General features: G+C 35.8%; 1 protein-coding gene across 10 annotated transcripts in view; it reads left to right on the top strand.

Moving 5' to 3' along the window:
• The window catches only part of Epha5 (EPH receptor A5), a 285,266-nt gene that overhangs the window by 44,403 nt on the left and 219,767 nt on the right, over positions 1-21,096 (top strand). The window lies entirely within an intron of this gene.

Genomic DNA, 21,096 nt, shown 5'->3' with positions numbered 1-21,096 from the left:
TATTTTTTTAGCTTTCTGAGAGTCTAGCCTTATGGTAGGGGTATTGGCGGGAGCCATGTTTATTACCACAACTCTATGGAGTTTCAAAATCCTTGCCACCACCAAGAAGCATGCTGTCAGGTATTTAAGTGTTTGTTGGCGGTGCCTCTTAAAAGAGCTGCAAGGTTTTTGCAGCTAAAGCTGAATCAGGAAGCCTTGCTTAGATGATACATGCTTGCCTCTAACAAACAGAGCCCACCTGAGAAGATTCTTCTACCAAGAATCCGTGCTTAACTCTGTTCTTTTGTGTCTATAATTATTCCAAACCTCTCAGGTTTTTAGTGGATTTAGTTATCCACGTTTGTGCAGTTCTGTTGACAGAGGTTTCTGTCCTGTAGCTGTTTAGTCCCAAAGAAACACACAGAGGTCTACATTAATTATGAACTGGTTGGCTTATTAGCTCAGATTTCTTATTAATTAATTCTTATATCTTAGGCCATTATTCTTGTCTATGTTAGCCACGTGGCTTGGTACCTTTATCAGTGAGGCATTCTCATCTTGCTTCCTCTGTGGCTAGGTAACAACTGAAGACAGAGATTTCTTCCCAGAATTCTCCTGTTTTCATCACCCTGCCCCTACTTTCTACATGGTCACCCCACATATACTTCCTGCCTGACTACTAGCCAATAAGTATTTTATTAAAATACAAGTGACAGGGTAGAGGATGAATAATAATAATAATAATAATAATAATAATAATAATAATAATAATAATAATTAGTTAATATAACATTCAGACTGGAAAGGAAATGCTTCCTCATTTTTAGAACTATGTGGTAATGGTGTCTAAAATTTTTGAAAAAAATTAATAAACACTGTACATCTTCAATTATAGCTCTGGATGTGACTATAATTGTAAATGCTTCCATTCATGTGACACAGTTTTATGACCTTTTGTGAGACTTGTGGTCTTTTCTTATTAAAAGAGCTTGTCAAGGAGATAAGATCTTTAAGTTTACATAGGTTCTCTATTAGCCATATGGAAATGCTAGCTTTTCCCAAGCTTCCTTATACTTAAAACCATGTCATTTGATTCAGTTAAGATTGTCATCCAACTACAATCCACTCTTAAGTTAAATATTAATACACCAGTTGACAGTTTTCAGACATGCAGAGTGAAATGGCAATCATTCTGCTCTTATTGGTACTTAAAGCTACACAGTCTTGTAGTTTAAACACTCTAGGAGCCATTGTGTATTCCCCAAATCTCCATAAGCAAGACATAAACAGGCACTAAGAACCTCCTAGAATTCTAGAAGACATATATTGTTCATGAACCAGTGAGTCAAATTTCAAAGTCAAAACTCTGGATGAATTAAAGTGCCAGACATTCCACTCTTTGATAGTTACTGTTTTATTAAATAGATAGCCATATGAGTAAAATATAAGCATAAACTTGCCCAAATAAAGAATAGACTTTTAAATTAAACAAACTTTGTTTTATGATGTACTTATAAATATCTTACTTTCTTAATAGTTGGTGAATACTTTTACGTTTATTGACTGAAATTTGGGTGATGTAAAATTTGTGCCTTCATTTACAGACAAAACCGCTTAACTTCTTGTTTAGATTCCATGTTGCCTGTCAAATACGAGCATTGTGATAAACATACATAGGTCTCTATGTAAACAAACTAATATATTAGAACTAATAATAGTGAAAATTTTAAAAAGTATAGTGCTATCATGTTTTTATTATTAATAATTTAGTGTTTTTACCATGAAACTAGCTGGCAGATTTAATTAAAAAATTGTTATAAGTATACAGTTGACCTTTGAAGAGTATACCAAATCAAATACTGCTTGTAGTTGATTCTAAATAGAAGAAAGTTACTTTTCTATAAAATAAATAAGGTGGATAGACCACAATTACACAGGATTAATATAATGATGCCTAGAAAAGTAGGGCTTGATGTAATAACTTCAACCTCCAGAGCTTCATCTGAGTTTTCAATAAACTTCTTAGGCTTTATCAAAACTTAATCAAATGAACTACTGTTGACTCTCCTTTGAATCTGTGGTGATATTCTTGCTCAGTACACCTCCCCCTTGATTTTGCACATCTCAGATACACTCAGAATCATATTCATATACAGGTTATTGCACAGAAGATTGAGTTTATATATTGAGACGCATCATAGGTTGCCAGAAATTTAGGTGTATTTGCTAGAAACCCCATGCAAAAACTTTCTGGAAATAACCACACATTTGAATTCATGTCTTATATCCAGGACACAGGAAATATATTTCTAGCTCTGAAAGTTAATTATTTTCCTGGACTGTAATTTAGTTTAGATGTTTTTCTATTTTGTTACTGTTTATTAGTTTTATAAATAATACTTAGTGTATAAACTTGTTAATAATGATATACATTGCAAGTTGATGGATGACAGCTAAACTTTCCATCATTTAAGTCTAAGAAGAAAACAACCTATAAAACTAGAAAACAACTTCCTCTTACTGATTATCACTGACACTTTAGTGAATCAATATGCATGGTTATTATGATTCCCACTTTCATCATGTGTGGCACTGCTGTTGTCTCTGCCATATCTGACCGCCATGATGTTTACTCCTTTTGAGTTCTGATGATTTTTCAGAGTGTTCATACCAGGAAAACATTAAAAAAAATTAGCAACTCATTTAAACATGTGCCTTCTTCTATCGCTGCTATTTTCTTTTGTGTTAAACTTACTATACATTCATTGCAGTGTTTTTAGTCATTCCAAATTACTTGGAAGTAAATATAAGGTCATTTTTCATGACCAGAGCTTAACACCTAATCTATTTATTTTATTAAAAATTCTGATAGGTCACAGAATAAATGATTGACCAGCTCAGAAAATAGTATGTGAATATAGTATTACTGATGTGGGAGGATGTATATGAAATCCCCTCATAATCAGGACCCACTTTTTACTCTGCTGGCAAAAAAATGCTCATATGTATGCCATTCCAAATAAAAACTACCCTTCCATCTTCTAAACTCAATATGTTTTCCTATATCCCAGAACTTTTCACTGGTCCCCTAATAAGAATAATTCTTATCACCAAACTCTATGCTTTGATTTCATTTCAGTTCTTATATTTACCACTTTATAAAGCCTCCAACTGACCATTTTCAATGGGGAAAAATATCTCCTTTCTTAGCAGAAGTTTGCAATGTTAAGAGGCATTTAAAATGAAAGAACTGAAGAAAATGAGAATGACTAGGTATTTTTAGAGAGGAAAAAGGAAAAAAGAAGATAAATAGGAGGAGGAGAAAGAAGACAAAAAGGAGGAGGAGGAGAAGGAATTGGAAGAGGAGGAGGAGAAGGAATTGGAAGAGGAGGAGGAGGAGGAAGAAAAAGAAACAGTTACAGCTTTGTATTTAGGATACTAAGCTACTATTTTCTGGGTGAGTTTTACTTAAGCTTGACCCATTAATTTGGATAAGAATTCTTTGCACATAGATCCTCATGAATATCTGGCCTATTTATATTAATGAGACTCACTCAGAATATATATTGCTGAATGTTTAATTCTGTCAGCATTTTAGGTTAAAAAATGGTTGAAACTGACTTAAAGAGAAAAAATTAGTCATCGCTCATTTTTCATTGTGATAACACTTTCAGAATTGTTAAATAAAAGTTTAATCTCAAATATTTAATGAATATATGTAGTTTTTTACTTATATACTGTCAGATACTGGCTTTGAATAAAGTATAAATTACATTCCATTATCAAATAAGTATCTCACTTTCTCTTTTAGACCCACCTAACAAAATATAATACTTAGATATATGTCCTTATGAATCCCTGTGTGTCTCTCTCTGTGTGTACCTGTGTGTCATACTTATGAAAGACTGAACTGCAGCTTCTTAGATACAGAAAAGAAAGTTCTGCCATTACATAAAGCATAAAATGTCTGTGCCAGGCACTTTCAAGTGCCTAGGATGTGCTGAATTGCTATGACTGAACCCAGGCACATGTGTGGCAGGAGGTCAACGTGATTAATATGTCTTTGTGGTCCCTTTGGGGCAAAGTTCTGTAACTAGAGCAAAACCTTCACTTTATTTATTCTGTGTGATTATGAATGGAATATTTCAAGTAGAGTTAACAGAATTATAAATAGAATCATTTACCCAATGAATTTGAGTGCCTAGTTTCTCACTATAGAGGAGAAAAGTTAGCACATCTGTAGCCTATTTACTTTTCTATAAAAATCATTGCAAAAATTAATTCTATCTGCAGTAAGACTCTGTGGAGCCATAAGCTATATCTTCAAGAAAAATAGCATTCTTGCTTATTAACACTAAGTAAGAGTACCATCTCTAAAAGTTCATATGATAGCCAATGAATAAAAAGTACACTGAAAAGTCTAATTTAAATGAAATATTAATTATGGATACTGCTGTCTATGAAACAAATCTTCATTCTTTAAAACATTTCCTAATAATTATTTCACATTTTATTTTTTCTAGTAATTAAGTATGTTAATAATTTTATATTTAGTACATTGACTTAGCATTCATGCCTGGTGAATGGGCATAAACCAACTGAGCCCGTAAAGCTCCAAGCTCTGGTAGGATTAACTGGCAGAGAGTTTATCCAAGATTTTGAACTTTACATTTAGTCTGAAAATATTTTATTTTGTGATGAGATAGAGATTTTACACATCACTTAACATGACTTAAATATGGCTCAAGCAGGCTTTAATATCATGACATATAAACTTCAATTTTACTTATATAAAACATTTGTTTTGAAATATTACACATTGATGATTTAAGAAAAAAAATTAGTCCTTGGACATCTCCATGGTCCTGCCAACTGTAACTTTCCAGGGGTAATTACAAACCAGGGACACAGAGAGAAATGGAATTCATAGTGCTTCAAGTAGAAATCTTCAATGAGATTCAATTCTCTCCACTACAAAACCGTTCCTGCAGCTGTCCACTCCTAACAACATGTGACAGGATTGAGTTTAACCTTCTCTTTCTTTCTCTGTTAGTTTTCTGGTCGGGGTTATTATTGAGAGGAAAGAAATAGGGGATAGAGCAAAAGGCTGGCAACATTTCAGAGTTGATATGCCAAGTGCTCTTTGACTAAATAACTTCTGGCAAAAGGTGAGAGAAGTGACTGTCACTCAAAAGGTCTTTCCTTTCCTTGCTTTAGATCACAGGACATCTAGCTAAGTGGGGCAAGTAAAGCAAATGATTCTAGGTGAATCCATTTATCAGCCTGCTCTTTCACATATTCTCATATACATATTTTCAATCTTCTATCATTTTGTATTGAATGCCTGATAAGTTTAAAAGACATAGAGAGATGATTTAAAAATGGGTTTGTTTGTGACTGAATGAAAAACAAACCAATCAGGGACACAAGTGTGAAAATTGATGCTGGGAAAAAAGTTAGATATGAAGAAAAATATGTGCACAGAGTGAACAGAATTTAATAATTTTTGTAGGTTATCTCACTAAGTGGCCACAACCTAATCAATTAGCCAAAATCATAACATTTCCTTCTAAGTTTAATGATTTCTAGGATGAGTCTATGTGTTCTGAATATAAGAGCTATCAAATATGAATGATTGTAATAAGGAGATTTATGTTGTAACTTTATGAATCATATGAATTCAGTGTATATATTTGCAAAACCTAATGCTATAAAGAGTTGAATTATAAGCTTTAAAGTTAGATAAATATTACTTCCAATATTATCAATATTCACTATTAATAGTACATAGAATTAACTTGGAATTTTATTTTTGGTATCTATCTTTCCAGTTTATTTTCTCTTGTATTGTCATGTGTTGTGTGTTTTTTTTTTGTGTGTGTGTGTAGTCTATGGGACATAACAAAACCTGTGTAAATGTGCAAATGCTATGATATTACACAGAAATAAAAAATAGTATGTGATCACACAATATGCCCTAGTATTACTGCCACCATGTCTTTTTTGCTGCTTCATGCTCCATCTCGAATTCTGAAAATCATATAGATGTTATGGACCTTTAAATTTTGTCCTATGAAAAAGTTTTCATAAATAATATCACAGAATATTTAAAGTTTCAGGGTCATCTTTTGCTCAGAATAATTCTCTAGATCTACAGGCCTGTCTGGTGTCACTCGGCTCAGGTGGGTGGAAAACATCCGTAGGCCTGCTTGGGTCCTTAAAATCCAGACTCACTGAAGGCATCCACAGGCCACTCTAGGTCCTCACAGACCAGACACACTGAAGCCATCTGTATTTCCGATTGGGTCCTCACAGTCTGGACTCACTGAAGACATTTACAGGCTAGCCTGGATCCTCAGAGTCCGGACTCACTGAAGGCATCCGCAGGCCACCCTGGTGGCACCCTACTCAGGATGGTGAATGATACCAAGTCTTGTGGAACTGGGCAGGAAGGTGCCATTATGATGAGCAAATACACGGTGGAGAAATGGGAAAGAATGAGAAGCAGAATGGTTTATGTACTGTGGAAAGAGGCAGAATTGAAGAAGATAAGGCAGTGACAAACAGGCTGATGTTGGTGACTTGCTTGTCTCCCAGAGCCAGGGTGATATTCAGACCAAGGCTGCTGCCAATGGCAATGTTTGGGTCCATGGTCCTTCCAGCACAGGGGTCTGTGTTGAAATCCATGACCCATGTTGCCACCAAAGGCCACAAGGATGCCTGGGGTTCTGGGCCACCACCTATCATATATTGATGTCTAAGAGCCATGATGCTTCCAAGGCCATGCTGATCTGAGTGGCCTGTGCTGCTACCCAGGTCCATAATGATATTTGGACCTGAACTGCACCCAAGGGCCATGTCTGTTCAGTTCATGGTCCTACCCTCACCAGGGTCTATGTTGATGTCCAAGGCTTCAGTAACCACTGAAGACATTGAGGATGCCTAGGGTCTTATCAGTCACCTGAGTCCATGTTGGTGTCAGAGAGGCATGTTACTGCTGGAACCATATGAATCTGAGTGACCTGTACTGCCACCTAGGGCCATGGTGTCATCCAGGTCGGGGCTGCAGATAGAGCTATGTCTGGATAAATAATCCCACTGCAACTGGAGTCTATATTGATGTCCATGGCCCGTGTTACCACATGAGTTACCATGGTTCATGGGAACCATGTGCTTTGAAATCAGAGAGCTGTGCTGAGCTGACCCAACCCTTCACTGGTCCTACGATAGCTCGATCTGCCACAAGCTAGACCCTGCAACAGAAGAGCTGATCCTATCCCTCACAGAAGAGTTTCCATAGAGGGATGGGAGAACTGACCCTGATGGCATGGGCAGAAGAAAGCCGGCTTAGCCCCTTGCCTGAGCAGAGTGGTCCCAGTGGCCTGTCAAAAAGACCCACATTCTGGACCTAGGATTGCCCCCGTGCCCCAGCATCTACCTATCTATGACCTGCTGCAGTGCAAGAAGGAGATGATCCTGTGGAATGATAGCTGCAGGATTCTCATGACTTGAGGCAGCAGCAGGATATCAAAGAGATTTGGTGAAGGTTCAGTTATAATGTGCCAAAGGCCAGAGGCCTTGAACCAGACCAATGACTCATTGCTTTGAACATTTTATGTGAGGCTGATTGAACAAAATGGTATAATGTGTGCCACACTATAGCCGCCAATGCCACTAGGACAAATGAGGAGGTGTTGGAGAGAGGAAAGTCAGGAAAATCAGGGTGTGGTTTTTGTTGTTTTGTTTTGCTTTGCTTTTAGTTAATTTTGAGGTAGGTTCTTTGGGACGATATATTTCAGGGGTGAGAAGAGGATATTGAAGGACTGGGAGGTGAGTGAGTTTGGGGTGCATGATGTGAAATTCCCAAAGAATCAATAAATAATGATACTATTTAAAAAGGATAACTCCGGAGAATAATTTACTTGAGAATTATTTAACTCATATTGTTTTATAGATATGGAGTACATTTATTTGTCTTAAAGTTTGTTTAATGTTTGCTGGCTAGAGGTCTTTCAAGCTGGTACTGGTTTTCACAGTTGTGAGGAAAGTTGTCATAAATGTTCGCATGTGCTTTTGTGTGTTTGTGTACACATGAAGAAGAAGGAGAGAGGATAACGTTGTGTCAGCTCTCCCTTTTATCATTATGGGAGTTCTAGCCACCAGACTCAGGTTGGGAGACTTTTAGGGCAAGTGCCCTTATTCTGTGCCATTACAGTAAAAGGCATACCATTTCTGAGTTGTGCAGCAATTTCCTCTCAGCTATGAGAGAACTCCCTATTTTCCTGAGCAGAAGAACTCATTTCCATTTCTGCTACCAATGCATGACCAGTGCAGATCTGGGATTTTAAAACATTTTTTTCTGGGATGAAGGTAAAGTTAACTAATAGATCATTTGTCTGAAATATTTGATGTCCTAGTTTAAATCACAGCACTATAAATATGTGTAAATTTGGTAGCTCACAACAACATGAGTTTATCTTATATCTGGTGATATTAGAATTGTTTTTGTCCTTATTTGCTATCTGTTTATTCTTTATAACAATACCACTGTTCTTGTGTTTATTTGGTAATTGACTTACTCATTTTCTTTGATGAATTTTGAGCCACTTTTATAAAAGCTTTGCAGGATATGGTGTTATTTGTTGATTAATTTCACTATCCAGGCCTTTAGTTATATACTTCACTGTCTTAGAACTCCCATGTCTTCTGCTGAGGAATCAGTTTATTATGTTTCCATGTATCTGATGAGCTATATTCCTTTGGTTACTTTCAACATACATTTTCAGTTGTGCCAGTTATGAAAGTATAAGCACTGGGCTCAAGAACGGCACAGCAGGTAAAGGTCTTTCTGCACAAGCACAAGTACTTGCATTCAATTTCCAGAACCCAGTAACTGGGAGGGCAAAACGTCCAATCTGTAATTGCAGCCTTGGAAGGTATAGACAGAGAATCCTCAAAGCAAGCTGAGTAGTGAAATGAACTTTATAGGTAAGCTATGGGTTTAACTAAGGGATCATGCCTCAAATAATAAGATGGTACAGCAATCAAGGATGATTCCTGCCAGCCTAGGCCCTAAATGCGCACACACACACGTGCGCACACTCATGTGGACACACATGCACACACACAACATCGAAACAGACGGAGAGACTGAGAGAGGTGTACCTGCAGACATGTGTGGCCCACATATGCCACTAAGCATATACACACATTGTATATACAGACCCAGGAAAAGGAAAGAAATGTAAGCAGCAACACTAAGACGTGAAATTACTATTGAACAGCAGTCACTACTAGACTTGTTCCACTTCGTGTGCAGTCATTTGTTAACAAGTCACGTTTTCCTCAATTAGAAGGATGTGTAAATGTTTGTGTGGGTACATGCGTGTGTGTGTGCACACACATATGCATGTGTGTGTATGTTGTTTTGGCTAGGAACAAATATAATAAATATATGCAGAAAATGAGAGTTGCAATGGACCTACAACAGCTGTTTTTACATTTCCTTTTACCTCAAGTATAAAAGCATTGGAATTCTGAAAATAATGCCGTCCCTATGGATGTGCATGCAGTTGCTGACTGCCCAGCCCCCTGACAGTAGAAAGCGTCTATTTCCAAGGATTTCATTAATCCTTCTATGGCCCAGGGATGAGGGACTGAGTCTCTGTTATGGCTCTCTAATCACTTAAACGTGAACAAGCTCATATCCTTAATGTGGTGTTTCCCAACAAAAAAAATGAGATGGAGATTTGTGTTGAATAGCCACTGATTACAAGAACATGATTAATGTGAAATACGGAATTGATTTATGGCTGCTGTTGTCACGACCTGGGCTACAAAGTGTAATGTTATCTAGTGAAAATCGAGGACAGAGAGAAAAGCAATGGGCAGGCAAGGCACAACGTCCTATTTTCAGATATATTTCATAAACTGAATGCAATATCCAGAGTTGCAAATAGTTTACTGAAACCTTTCATTCTTCTTGTTGTTGGCAAAATAGCAAGAAGATAATTTTATTTATTTCATCTGAAACAGTGTGCACACCAAAGTTAATGTACTCTATTTTATTAAATTGAATCATAGGTATATTTTTTTCTATTTACTGGTACTTTCATATTGCTTTGAAAAAACATTTCTCTAAAGACTTTACAGTTGTCTATGACATGATAGCATTTAGATTAATGAATATAATTGTGTCCCTTTTGAATTGCACATGTGAATATTACTAGTAGTCCTTCTGTTCTTGAATGTTCTGTCACAGAGCAACACTTCCCAGTAGTTATGGTAGTAGTGGGTACATGTGCCACTGTGTAAATCTGCATGGAACTGCTTCAAAGACTAAGCCAGTGCTACTATATAAATTAGCTGGCCCACAACTGGAAATACAATTATAATAATCAAAGGACATCTTGAGAAATACTTTTTTTTTTCACTTTTGAAAAATCAATTTATTGATCTACTATACACCCTGGCTGCAATATCCCCCCACATCAGTCCTCCCGCTCTTTTTAGACTATGAAATCTCAGCACTAAATTTGTATTCCATCATTGTTTTTTTTTTTTTTTTTCTGCCATTCAAAGTACTAGCTTTACTTTGGCATTTCCATGCCTTATACCTTATGCTTGTTTATCTTCCTTCTTCCTTACCCCTTGTTCCCCTCTCCACTTGTTGCTGGCATGTCCCACGTCATTTATGGATTATGAATATACTATTTATGACATGGGACATGCCAGCAACAGGTGGAGAGGAGAGCAAGGGGTTAGTAGTCTATCCTGCTTTCATATCATGTTTATTAGGTTACTCTCCATCCCTTTTCCTAGTTCCTAGCATCTAGTTTTCCTAGCTTCTCCCCCACCATCTCTCTCTCACACACACACACACGTCTAAATCTATATCCTGAAGGTTAGAAAAAACATGCCATATTTGTCTTTCTGAGTCTGATTTATTTCATTTAGCATAATTGTCTTTAGTTCCATCTATTTTCCTACAAATGTCACCATGCTATCTTTATTCTTGAATAAAATTAAATTCCATATCTGCACTGTATTTCCTTTATTAATTCATTGGTGAGGAATATCTAGTCTGCTCCATAACTTTCCTGTGTTAAATAGCGCCGCAATAAACATGGGTAAGAAATGTTCTTCATAATATGATGCATTAGATTACTTTGATTCTATTTCCAGTTGTGGACCAGCTAATTTATATAGTAGCACTGGCTTAGTCTTTGAAGCACTTCCATGCAGTTTTACACAGTGGTTGCAGAATTTTGCTATTACACCAGTAATATAATTGCATTTCTATTTTAAACACATATATAAATGAGGTCACAGACATTTTAAGAAAGACATAAGCACAGTGTTATATAAACTTTTGAGATAGAACAACAAGAGATAATTTGTTCTGCCTGATAACAAGTGTTTGACTATCTCTTGGCATATTCTAATAGAAAATCTGCGCTGTGAAACCTCAGTGTGAAAATGTCTGCGATATTGCCGCAATATTATAGTGAACTGAATCACTGCTTTGTAACCCTTTTTGACTTAAGCTGCTACTTATGAAGTCATAACTCATGGCACAAAGTCACTGAAAAATTTCGTAATATGCACCATAGGAAATCGGTGGCTTTTTAAGAGGATGTGGATGAGATTATTTAAGATTATTCAGTTTATTAATTTGTTAATTTCAGATATTCATATTCACTTAGCCCATGCTGTATTTTAAAATTATTATTAACAAGTTCACATGATATAAATTATCTTATTAATAAGAGTTTTTTCAAGAACAAATGTGAGATTTTCAATAATAAAATATTCCTAAAATATTTTGCTATTTTATAGAACATAAAATGATATCATATCTCTTTTTAAAGTTGGATAATTTTATATTTGATGTTTAGCTCTTAATTTTATGATTTATGGTATATTCATTATAACTTAAATAAGAAATAATTTCTTGATCAAATCCTAACTTTCTGGCGGCATATTTTTTTTGTGTGTGTCATTTAAAATGCATTTCAAGGGGTCAGGGACTCACACACAAAGCATGCTCCTACTGAATGTTACCTTTCGACCTGAGTTATAAAAATGTTTCTACTTACATCTATTTCTATCACAAGTCTTTCCTGAGGAGCTTTGGTATTTATAAGTCATATATTTTCAGCATAAATAATGAATAATAAACAATTTAAGGATATTTGCTAACTGAAACATTAATGGAGAGAGAGGGTAAGGAAGAATTGCTTCTTTGTCATTCACACATATTGTTTTATATAGATAGCCAATTACATATGAATTTCCATATGTAAATTCTCATATAAGCTTCAAAGACTGAATTTATTTCTTAATGATTTTCTTCAAGCCATGAATTAAATTCAAGATCATAAAAATCTGTATTAGTCCATAAGCAATGGAATAATCAACTTCAGTTTAATTTTATACACAGAAAATTGAGTCATTTCTAGCAATACTATTACATTAAACTCATTAATTGTAAAGATGTTTCAAGAAACTCAAAGTTTACTTGATGAAAGGCTTTTTACCACTAACATATTACTGAAGAAAAGAAAAGATTTTTGTTTTACCAAAGATCTGTAACTATTGGAGAGATTGATTTTAGGAAATAAGAGTTGTGTTAAGTTTTTTATTATTAAATCTTTTTCCTTTGGAGTTTTTACATAACCAAAGATGTTTCTTTTGCCTGTTGCATTACCAAAAGTCAGAAAACTAAATAACAAACTGTTTTTTTTATGAAATAAAAGCTAATTTCCTGAAATAAAAAATAACCTCATTCTATAAACATTAAAAAGTTTCCTCTTTTGTTGGTGAAAATTACCTATATTTTATTCACTAAAATTTTAATCCTTAGAGCTATAGTGATGGCTCAACAGTTAAGACTTTTTTTTTCCCCGAAAACCTGGGTTTGATTGTCAGCACCCACATAGTGATTCATGGTCTTTTTGGGCTTCAGTTTCAGAGGCTCTGATAGTCTCTTCTGACCTTTAGTGAGGCCACAGGTGCACATGTCGCGCATACATATAAAATAAATGCATCTAGACATACTTCCTTGACACCTCATGGGAGGCCTCACCCTCTCTGAGGAGAAGATGGGAAGGTGGAGAGAGCGGGAGGAGCGAGAGAGGGGGAACTGGAATTGGTACGTAAATTAAAAAAAAGATTTTTTTTTTTTAAAGTAAGAAAAATTTTTGCTCAGAGACAATTACAAACAAACATTTGGAGGAAATATATTCTTAGTAAAGTGAAAAAAATGAATACATCTAGAAAAATGAATTAAAATCGATCTCATAAAACCAAAGGCACTGGTTGAAATCAGAGCTATGAACTTAGATAATTTGGCAGTTATTAGCTTAATTTGCTTATGGCCTGTGCTTGCTTTCCAAAAAGCAGTGTGGTTGTAGTCTCTGAGGTTGTTCTCTACATAAAATTGATTAGACAAGATGGATCAAAAATGGGTTTGCATCTATTTTCTTCCTCTAGTATGTAAGCATTGAGATCTCTATAATTCCAGAACTATTTTTAATTTGCAATATTTTTCAAGAAATGATGACCCAAGACAAAGATTCCTCATTTTTGATTCTTCATAGCTTGAACATTTTGGTAAACCACTGCAAATGCTTACTGACCTGAAATTGAGATTCTGCTCATTTTATAGCATTTTACTTTTGTAGCAATTTTTTCCCATGAGAAACTGCTTGCTATCAATTGTAAGAGATTTAGAAAGCAACAAATATATGACAAAAGCCTATTAGTCTGATATCTCACTGTGTTGGGTCATTTTATATCAACATGACAGAAGCTAGAGTCATCAGAGAGAAGGGAAACTCAGTTGAGAAAATGCCTCCATGTATCAAGTTGTAGGCAATTCTCTGAGGCTTTCTTAACTAGTGACTTATAGAGGAGAGTGTGCCCCATTGTCGGTGGTGTCACTCCTCCCCGAGTGGTTTATGGTATTAGGTTCTATGAGAAAGAAGAACAAACAAGCCCATCAGATCCTACCTCCAGTTTCCTGCCCTGTTTGAGTTTCTATCCTGACTTCCTTCAATGATAGTCTGATACGTAGAAGTGTAAGCCAAAGAACTCTTTGCAGCCCGAATTCTTTTGCTTGTGATGTTACATCACAGAAATAGTAATCCTAAGTCATACACTTTTCCACCACGAATCATAATTGTACTTTTAGTTGTTCATCCTTCTAAAATTACATAGTAAATGCTGTAGTGAATGGAGGAATCCTCCAAGGGAATCCTCAGATGAAGGACAGATATGCCTGGGAGGTAGACCTAGATCTGGATAGACAAGTTGGTCATATGGGATGTGTGCTTATGTGTGCTTTAAAAGGTCCATTCTTGTTTCTGTTCCTCAGATACTTTATTTCTGAAATGGTTAGAACATCCTATCTTTAGAACCTTCCTGTTTTTCCTTCTTTTCTTTTTTCTTATAAACTGGGCATTAGGATTTTTAACTGATCACAGCAGATAACTTCAGTTCTCAGCTCAGAGTCTTAATGCCAGTTATTGGATCCCAATTTATACATTGAGACAGCAGAATTTTTGGCACTAAAATTGAACTACAAGGCACAATTTCCCACTGAACAACGACAATCAAGCATCTTTATCCAGAGGTTGACTGTGGACTTTCTTACCACATTGATTAATTCCTTGATGTAGAAGAAAGATAAATAGAAATAAAATAATGAAAACGGAACTGGATGATCTGTAACCTCTGATAGCGTAGAGGTCAGAATCTATTCCATTCCGACAATGCTTCTTAGTATGGATTTGGGAGCACAATCAAAAGGAAGATTAGGGCCTAAACTCTGTGTCCTGTTAAAGGGAAACGACGCAGCCCAACACATGCACTGATGGATTGGACTTGAGAGCAGGAGATAGCTGGTGCTCCAGGCAAGACGCTTGGGAAGGCAGCCAGAGTAGACCAAAGAAAATCGTTCTTATAGTTAGGGAGAAAGGGAAAAAATCTTTGCCACACATATAAAATAGTGAATCGGTTTCCTGGTGAGTGTGGGTGACACGAGAGGCCTCAGCAGGTGTGAGTGAAGGATACAGCTTCGTAGGAGATTTCCAAGTCTGGGGAAAGTTAAAAAAGCCATAAGCACATGGGAGAGCTGTCATGCCAACCTACGCTATCTGTTTAACAGGAACTTAAATTTTAAGGCAAACACATAGAAAACAACTACAGAGAAGAACGTGGACTTAGAGTTTAGACCTTGGGGAATTGCCCTGACCTGAAAAGACAGACTTTTGTCCACCTTACTAACATCCAGTGAACACAGAATCATAGTTCTTCCAGAAACACTGAACATAAAATTTTTCACAGCTTTCATTAAATTACTCCAATTGCCTAGATATGACTTTTGTAAAAGTAACTTGAAATTTACCTACCCCTTTCCTGAGTTCTTGATGAATGGTATTTTCATCATTATTTTATTTTATTCTATTTGTTTTGTTTCTTCATCATACCTGTTTTTATTTTCTATTCTTTTTCTGAGATCAGAAAGATCATTTCTTATGCTAAGAGGAACAAAACTGCCAGATTTGAGATTATTTCAGATAATCTAAAATAAACAAAATATTTTTCTAATTCTTTAACATATTTGTTTAACTGAGGACAGGCATGGGAAATTTCGATAGTCCCTGCTTGGAATATTTTTTGTCAAAATGTTTAAAGTTGTCTTTTTGTTCATTGAAACATACATTGTGAACCTACAGTTTTATACTGGAAAAGTATAAATAAATAAAATCATATCAGAACAGATTTTATTATATTTTATTTATTATTTTATTATATCTTATTCTTTATATTTTATTCCCCATTAACTGAAACCCAATTCAGAGCAGTAAGACATTCATACATGTGCTTTTAAATTGGCACCTGAAACAGGAGTATGCAGCTGCCCTGTCAACTGCTGTGTGGCTTGCACTTAGTATTTGTTCTTTGCTCCAAAAGGGCCATGACTGCCTTGGATTCTGATGTTGGAGGCTCCTTGTATTTTATATTACTCTACTTGGTAACCTCATCCTTCTGGACTTTGTATCAGTATATGATTATGCTTTGTTTGAAAGAGTCTCATGAAGGAAGATGAATATTTTTCATTTCTTTTTCTTTATCATGTCATATTCCCCTTTATTAATACAAAGCACACCATTTAACTGATATTATGGTAAATTTATTGTTCACCTTTTTGTTTATAGTTCTTTTAGTTAAATATTGATCATGACATGAAGAGATGATTTATAATATAGAATCTAAACTAAAATTGCTTGTAGACTAATACATAAGCAGCTTGTTATTAGAATGACCAAATAGCTGCTGTAGAATCAGTGGCTATGCAGAGTTGATATTAATTTTAAACAGAAAAAAAATGATTCAGAATGAAAGAACCCAGCCCGCTAATGACACACTGGGAAAGTTGCTATCATGATGTCCATAGGTTTCTCTTGTGAATCTGCCACTTAGCAGTTTTATGTCCTTTGTACCTTTTACATGTGTCTGTCTGGGGGCAGCTAGAATTTTTAGGTAGGCATCTGAAGTATAAAATATATTTCCATCTATTTGACTCTACATTTTTTACATTCCTGCCAACTGAAGAGAATGAAAAAACAATGCTATCTTTAATTTCACATCCAGAGAAATAAATTTCTCTCAGTTTATTTGTAATATCTAATGTCTGAAGCTATATATTCTCTATTTATTGAAAGTCAGCAATATTCATTGTCAGTTGTACTTCTAGAATATTAAAAAAACCTTATTTTTTCAGAGTTATGTTCGAATAGTTTCTGTACAAGCTTACAAAATTCTTAAACTCAGCTGATGTATTGAAGCAATGAATATCTGTGATGTGCTGTTCTGGAATCTGGTATCTTGATATTCTAAAGGTGGGAGTATTTTGGTGGGGATAAGTTATTTTTAAGTCCTCTTTGTCTAAGATATGTTTTTGGAGTGAATATATAAGATTAAATATTTAAAATTAATTTTGAGTTAATAGATTTACTTTCAAATTTTATTACATTGATATGTGATTTGCAAGATGACTATATTAATTAAATTGCTGTTCTTAAATGTAATATCTTTCTTTCATGTGCTTGCTGTTCTCTGTTTTCATTCTTTTTTATATTATGCTTTTCATTCCAGCTAAACTTTATTTGCCTTATTTCCTTTCAGCTACTAAAAGAATACCTGTTGTAGCTTAATCATAGAACAAACTGTTAAATCTCAGTTTAAACCTGTAATGAATTTGGTCTTTGATCAATTGGGTCTCACTGCTCTGAGACTAACAGTGCTGGCAAGGGTATGTGGCAGGCAAAAACTGCTTACTTGACCACAATACACCAGAGGAAAAGAAATACTAGTCCCTCTCATTCCCTCTGAAGAAAACTGTGAAATGAATTAATGATATCTCTCCAGACCTCAATTATTTTGTTTTCTTTCTACTTATTTTTTTAAATATTTTGATAATTTATTTAAAATATTTGATAAATATTTTGAGCATTTTATCTTCCTCTCCCCCAACTCCAACCAGTTCCTTCTTTCCTTTTAATTGATATTTCTCCCTCTCAAAAAAATAATCTGCAATCAGCAATCAAAACAAACAAAACCAAAATAAGACAAAAATCCACAAACAAAATGAAGCAAAAAAGCGAACATCTACTAAATATAGGGTCTTTTTTGTTTTGGTCAATTATATCTGGGCATAGGGTCTATCCTCAGAATGTGATACTCCATTGGAGAAAACAGATCTTTCCTTCCCAGCAGGTAGTGCCAGTGGATACCTTTTTGGCTAGAGGTGCATCTTTGTGCCCACTTCTTCTCAGCACTGGGATTTGTCTGTTTTGAAGCTGTGCAGGTCTTGTGTGCAGTCACAGTCTCTGTAAGTTCACAAGTGCATCAGTCCTATTGTGTATGGAAGACACTGTTTCTTAGGAGTCATCCACCACCTCTGGGTCTTATAATCTTTTTTTCTCCTACTCTACATACCCTTGAGGGAAAAGGTTTGACAAAAATAAACAAAACAAACTAACAGACAAAAAGCCTATATAGCACAGAGTGCTCTAAAATCTCTCAATCTCTACACATTGTGCAGCTGTAGGTCTCTGTGTTAATTGCCATCAACTACAAGAAGCTTCTTTAATGAGGGTTGAGTCGTGTACTCATCTATGGGTATATCAATATGTCAGTAATAGTCAAGTTTTTTGCTATGTTCCTTTATCAAAATAATATTGTTGTCCCTAGTTATACCTCTAACTATTCACTGTACCAATATCTTCTAAATAGCTATGTAGCTGAGGATCAAATTCTTAGCACATAGAACTTTTAGAGACTTACCTTTGTTTCATCTAATCCACTATCATTCTTTCTGTTCAACAAATATACATTTTTTTCTAAAATGTTTATTCTAAAATTTTATTTTTTTTCATTCATAATTTTTCCATCAATGGGTTGATCCAGTGATGTACACAACAAATGGGGGTATAGATTGTAGCTCAGTGGGAGAATGCATGCTTAGCAATGTCAGACCTTAGATTGAATCCTTGATGGAGGAGGGTCATCTTTCTATCTGTTGTTTCATTGGTTAAGTAATAAAGAAACTGCTTGGCCTCTGATAGGACAGAAAATTAAGTAGGCGGAGTAAACAGAACAGAATGCTGGGAGAAAGAAGCCGAATCAGGGAGTCGCCATGATTTTCCTGCGGCCGTGTGCCGGAGACGCAGCCCCGCCGCTCTTATTATAACAGAGTAGCACCCAAGGTGCTAATGAACTCCACGTAAAACCTGAGAGGGCTTAAAAAGGACAGAGAGAGAATTTAAGACAGCTTTTTGCCATTTGTGGGTTGCATGCCGCAAAGAAATTGTCCTGACTCAGCAGCAGGAAAAAACTGGCTGTTTTAAAATGCCGGCTTTCTGGGCTCTGCTACCATTGCGATCTCTGTCTGGCTCCTGTGGGAGACAGAGCTTTTGAATGAAGCATTTGGAGTAAGGTGCTACGGCTTGCTTGATGGCAATGTGGACTGCTGTGTGTCTGGAACTGTGTGTGGCTCAGGGGCACCAAATGGCTTTGAGGCAGGAGCAACTCAGCTCTGCCATGCTGAACTGTGCTGGTCTCAGGCAGGAACTACCATAATTACCATAATAACAGCGCAGTTAAGGTTTAGACTGAGCAGGACACAGGCGGTACCATACTACCTGTACATGGTGCAACTTAAGTTTTTAAGAAGTGCTTAACATTTTAAGAAATGCTCCTGGATAGTAAAAAAATTACAGATTCACAATAGAACTGATTCAGACACTGTTGGATGAATGTACGTAGACTTGAGAGAGAGAAAAATATATATATAAAGAATAAAGTTAATGTCTTAAAAAACGGGTAAAGTCTTTAAAGAGACAGTACAGATAGTTATAGATTAAAAGAAATAAAGAAAAATAAGCCACGTAAAAATGGAAAATTCACAGAGAGTCTGGATTCTTTGTATTATTGTGTTTTCTTTAAAATTTTTGACTGTAAAGGAGCTAACTGCAGAGAGACATTTCATTATATGGGCTGCCAAGCTAAACCAAAATGGATACAAGGGTATTATGATTTCAGAATATGGGTCTAAGGATATGATGCTTTGGAGAGGGTCTTCTTTTGTTTTCACAGAGGATGAGACTCTGTGGATTGTGTCTATCCCAATATGGTATGATAGACCACGCCCTCCTGAAAGGTTGCTGTGAACACCCTCAAAAAATTACTTTGCTCAACTGCCAACTGAGATGACCCTGGCACACAGGTTATACCATGAAAGACCTAATTAACGACACCCCCATTCAGCAGGAAGTAGTTTGGAGAGAAAAAACTGCGCCCATGTTCCCAAATATGGTTTATAAACGTTCTTTTACATTTAAAGGGGGATATTATATAGATATGAATAACTTGCATTGGTGTGGATTTTAAGGTCAATTTTGTTATATGTATATGTATTTCTGATCTTGATTAAGGTATTGTGATTGTAAAAATGTAATGTATAATTAGGAAATATAGGTTGCTAATGGATAATCATCGATAATAGTAAAGCTTGTAGTCATGTTAGTTAGATTTTCTAGATATATAGAGATATATTTCAGTTAGATAGGCATTCCTCATATCTTTCAAAGACTACAGAACATGGCATTTAATGTTTCAATAACTTAGGGCTTTTCATGACAATGAGACACGTCTGCTCCTGGCAGCACCAATCTACTTCAAGAGGATGATGGGCATCGAAGAGGCTCCTTATGGAGATTGATAGCCATTTGGGCATGAAACTGCTCATGCCTTGACTGTTGCATAAACTGGACACAGAGAACCCGCAGAGAGAGGACTGCTAAACTTGCCTAAAGGTGAGATGGTCTTTCAGGGTTCCTGACTCATGAAAGAGTCTGCGAGACATTCTGCAGGACACAGCAGAAAGTGACTGAACTGTCTTTGAAATTTCCTGCTTCATGGAAAAGTCTGCTGGATACTATGGGCCTGAAGGCCGAAGATGGATGCCCCAATGGTACAGAGGAACTTTGGGTGACTGTCCAGGCAGCGAGATGTCTCTGTCATTTCTAGAGTTTGAAGTTTCTTATTTATTGTTTACTTAGGTAATATTATATCCTTCTGGAGACTTTGATGGAGTTGAAGAATGGATAGATAATTATAGTTTTCCTAAGTTATGATAAAAGATAAAATAGATATAAATATTATAACTGTAATTCTTGCTTGATCCTGTTTTGCTATATGTAATTTTACTATGTTAAAATGAAAGCCTTCTTTTTTGTTTAAACAGTAAAAGGGGAAATGATGGAGGAGGGTCATTTTTCTATCTGTTGTTTCATTGGTTAAGGAATAAAGAAACTGCTTGGCCTCTGATAGGACAGAAAATTAAGTAGGCAGAGTAAACAGAACAGAATGCTGAGAGAAAGAAGCCGAGTCAGGGAGTTGCCATGATTCTCCCACCAGACACAGATGCAGGTTAAAATCTTTCCTGGTAAGCCAGCTCGTGGTGCTATACAGAATATTAGAAATGGGTTAGATCAATATGTAAGAGCTAGCCAATAAGAGGCTGGAGCTAATGGGCCAAGCAGTGTT

The sequence above is a fragment of the Chionomys nivalis genome, chromosome 6 (assembly GCF_950005125.1).
Source record: "Chionomys nivalis chromosome 6, mChiNiv1.1, whole genome shotgun sequence".
Taxonomy (NCBI): Eukaryota; Metazoa; Chordata; class Mammalia; order Rodentia; family Cricetidae; genus Chionomys; species Chionomys nivalis.
The sequence above is the reverse complement of the archived record's forward strand: the minus strand, read 5'-3'. Positions and strand labels throughout refer to the sequence as shown.